The sequence below is a fragment of the Pinus tabuliformis genome, chromosome 1_2 (assembly GCF_031772625.1).
Source record: "Pinus tabuliformis cultivar Carrire ecotype Pingquan chromosome 1_2, CPIR1, whole genome shotgun sequence".
Taxonomy (NCBI): domain Eukaryota; kingdom Viridiplantae; phylum Streptophyta; class Pinopsida; order Pinales; family Pinaceae; genus Pinus; species Pinus tabuliformis.
Genome location: NC_142298.1, coordinates 453,572,668 through 453,577,175, shown reverse-complemented (window position 1 = coordinate 453,577,175; position 4,508 = coordinate 453,572,668).

Genomic DNA, 4,508 nt, shown 5'->3' with positions numbered 1-4,508 from the left:
ATGGTAAAATTGAAATCATCGTGCGATTAGTCTCTCACTTTAATATTATTATTTATTTGATTTATTATCATGCATTATCCCTCCAGGGAAGCCTTTGTTGAATAGGAGCATAAATGTGGGATTGTGGATGACCCAAAACCAAGTGTTGTTGAAGACAAGGGCTTTGCATGGTTGACCCATAACTATGGGTTTGTGGATGACCCTTAACCATGCTGAACGAAGATCCGAGGATAGAGATACCAAGTAATACTTGTGGGCTGACTGTGATGTTGACACTGTGTGGCCTAGCAAATGGATTTCAGTGACAAGGGTTTTGTATACCTATAATCATGATGAAAAAATATCTGAGGATAGAGATACCCTATAATTCTTGTGGGCCAACTGTGATGCTAACAATGTGCAGCTTAGAAAATGGACTTCAATGCCAAGGGTTTTATGTTGTTGACCCATAACCATGTTGAGATAGTTTGCTTTCTGATCTTCCGAGTAGAGCTATGGTGTCTTATCTTTGTAAATTCTCATAATCCAATGAGGTTTTGTAAGGCTTCCATCATCTCACTCCTTTGTCATGTAAGTGTTTCCACGAGAAACAGTTTCACAACATCTCCCACTCTATCATTTTATTTTCATCTACCATGTGAGGTTTTTGGGTCGGTGAGGAAGATCTTGCAAAGGTTGTAATAGTTCGATTCTGAGATCCTTGTACCCTAACCTCGTTGGGGACATGTGCAAAAAAATAGACAAGAGCAGCCCCGCTCTGATACCATTGATCCAGATCATTGGAGGAATGAGACTAAGGAAAATGACAAAATAATAAGAAGTAAAAATTTCCCAACAAGTCACCCAACCCCTTACTACTCTGCCCCAGTATGCTTAACTCCAAAGTTCTCATCCACTCTAATACATTAATGCTGGCATGATCCAAGATGTTTAAGCAATGAAACTTCATGATTCAAAAGGAAAATGTCATAATGCGTGAGATAAATATTGCATAAAAGCTTTATAAAAATAATTGAGAATAGGGCATAATGCCTAAAAGACATATTGACATTATAAAGATAACTCAAAATATGGCATATGTGCAAGAGAGTTATTTCATAAAAGAAATAAAAACAAACTCAAATATTTATTGAATTGTTAATATTCCATGAGACTCCATTATGAGAAAAAGCATATTTTGCTCCTAGTGAATTCCCATATTTATAATTTTTACGTGTCTTTCCACTGAGGGTTATCCCCTTTTATATTTCAAAATATCATGGTTTAAAAATCCATAGGTGTATACCATGGGAAAATATAATAAATTACGACACCATGGGTACATATAATAAATTATGATACCATGTGTAAATACTATGATTTACAAAATCCATCCTTGAATACCAAGGGTGAGTATCATAATTATGATGGTAAAATTGAAATCATTGTGCAATTAGATTCTCACTTTAATATTATGATTTTTTTTATTACATGCATTATCCATGGTTTTAACAACCATTTATAGAAAATAATTATTAACTGCGGTAATTATTTTCCACCTGGATCAATCCTCCCCCATTAAGAAGTAATGGTCCCCATTGCATAAAGTTCCCTATGGGGAATCCTTTTTTGAATAGGAGCATAATTGTGGTTTGTGGATGACCCAAAACCAAGTTTTATTGAATACAAGGGTTTGGCATGGTTGACCATAATGGTGGGTTTGTGGATGACCCTTAAACATGATGAATGAAGATACAAGGATAGAGATACCCTTTAATGCTTATGGCCCAACTCTGGTGCTCACAATTTCTAGCCTAGAAAATGGACTTCAGTGGTAAGGGTTTTGTGTGGTTGACCCATAACCGTGATGAATGAAGATTGAAAGATAGAGATACCCTATAATGCTTGTGGGCCAATTGTGATGTTGACAATGTGCGGCCTAGAAAATGGAATTCCATGCCAAGGGTTTTGAGTGGTTGACCCATAGCCATGCTGAGATAATTTTCTTATTGATCTACCAGGTAGATATCTAGTGGCTTATCTTTGTAAATTCTCACCATCCAATGAGTTATTGTAAAGGCTTCCATCATCTCACTCCTCTGTCATGTAAGTGCTTCCTCGAGCAATAGTTTGACGTGATCTCTTCCTCTGTCATTTTTCTTTTCATCCACCATGTGAGGTTGTTGGGTTCAATGACGATGGTCTTGTAATGATTGCAATAGTTCGAGCCTGAGCTCCTTGTACCCTAACCTCATTTGGGACATGCGGAAAAAATAAACAAGAACAACCCACTCGGATACCACTGATCCAGATTGTTGGAGGAACGAGACCAAGGAAAGTGACAAAAGAATAAGAACAAAATATTTCCTAACAAGTCACCCATCTGAGTACTACTCTAGCTCAAGCGCACTTAACTACAAAGTTCTCATCCAATCTGATACATTAATGTTGGCATGATCCAAATTGCTTTAAAAATGCAACTTCATGAGTGAAAAAGAAATATGTCATAATGTGTGAGATAAATATTACATAAAAGCATTGTAAAAATAATTGAGAATAGGGCACAATGCCTAAAATAAATATTGACATTATAAATATAACTCATATTATGGCACATGCACAAGAGAGTTATTTCATAAAAGTAATAAAAATGAACTCAAATATTTATTGAATTGATAATATCCCATGAGACTACATTATGAGGAAAAACATGCTTTTCTCCTAATGAATTCCCATATTTATAACTTTTATAGGTGTTTTTCCACCAAGGGTTATCCTCTTTCACATTTCAAAATACCATGGGTAAATATCATGGTTTACAAAATCCATTGGTGAATACCATGGGAAAATATAACAAATTAGGACATACATATAATAAATTATGATACCATGGGTAAATACCATGATTTATAAAATCCATGGCTAAATACCATGGGTGAGTATCATAATTACGATGGTAAAATTGAAATCATCTTGCCATTAGCTTCTCACTTTAATACTATGATTTTTGTTTTTTATTAGCATGTATTATCCATAGTTTTAACAACCATTTATAGAAATAATTATTAATTGCGGTAATTATTTTCTACCTGGATCAACAAAACATCATGCTAAGTGGGAAAGTAAATTTAAGTATTGAGCTATATTTCAAAGAATAAATGTTAGATCCTCAAATCAAATTCAATTAAAAATATAACATGTATTTGCAATATCTCACACTTTTATTATGATCCTTGTTAGCCCCTAAGGTGAAGTGCTGCTATTTTTAGCAGAAATGTCCCTTGTTTTAGCTCCGACGGCCACACCTCCTCTTGCTTCGCTTTGGCCATAGGGTGTTATCCCCAAGGTGCTAATCCAAATAGATCCAAAACACTCTCTGATTCTTTGAAAATCATTTAAAATATCAAAATAATCGCTAGAGAAAAACCTTCAAACAAGCGGAAAAACACTATCGGGAGGCGAAAAACACTAGAAAGAATAAAAAATAGAGCAGGGGAGGCTTGAGAAATGAATGCACAACAGCCGTCAGATCTGGTCGATCAATGGTCCAGATCCAGTCGGCGGATCGCAATCGGTGGTGGCAATCGAAAGATCGCAATTGGCGTTGGCAATCGACGAATATTGGTGCAGACTATGTGGAACTTGCGATGGTGATTAGTGGAGTCAATGTGGATTTTCGATCAAGCACACAGATCGATAGCCCACATTGCATCACAGAATCACAATTGGCCAACACAACGGAGCGCTCACCAAACGGCCCGGGGTTATTATGATATGCAATTGTGATCAATCGCATCGGCGGATCGCAATCAGGAAAACATTATGGAGTAGGGCCTTTATACATATATATATGTGATACGATTAGCCAGAACCGATGGCTATATAGGCATTATTGCATAGATTTTCAGATCCGTCGAAAGGCATTTGTTAATGTATTTTCACATATTTTGTTAGTTAACAAAATATAAAGGGATAACGCTGATGCGATAAAACCCAGACCTGAAGGGGTTTGGGAATGAAAATATATAATATCTCAGATCCGCTAAAGCCATTTTTTCAAGATTTCTAGTGTTTTTTAACATATTTCAAAATACGAAAGCAAACCTTGGAAGCAAACGCTAAAATGACTTGCGATAATGATTGAGGGTGGACCTGATAGAGGAATAGACCATGTGTGAGGGCTTTTGAAGTCCGAAATGAACTGTGTTTTGGTGGAATTTCACAGTGTTGCAGCATTTCTCCATGTTAACAGAAAGCGGCCATTTAAAGGATTTCAAAGGCCCGATACACTCATCCAGACAGAGGCTGGGAGACAGAGGCTGGAGGGATAAAAAGCCACAATACGATGTAGCCAAAACCAACAGAAGTGATCATGGAGCATCGCTGGCACGAGAGAGCTTCCTGACAGTGCAGCAAATTACCATAATGCGATTACTCTGTTGTTAGAAAATAAACCTCCGAGCTCATGCGTGTCTAGTCATGGCATCAAGTCATTGAAAAGACAGAGAGGATAGATTAAGACACTTCAA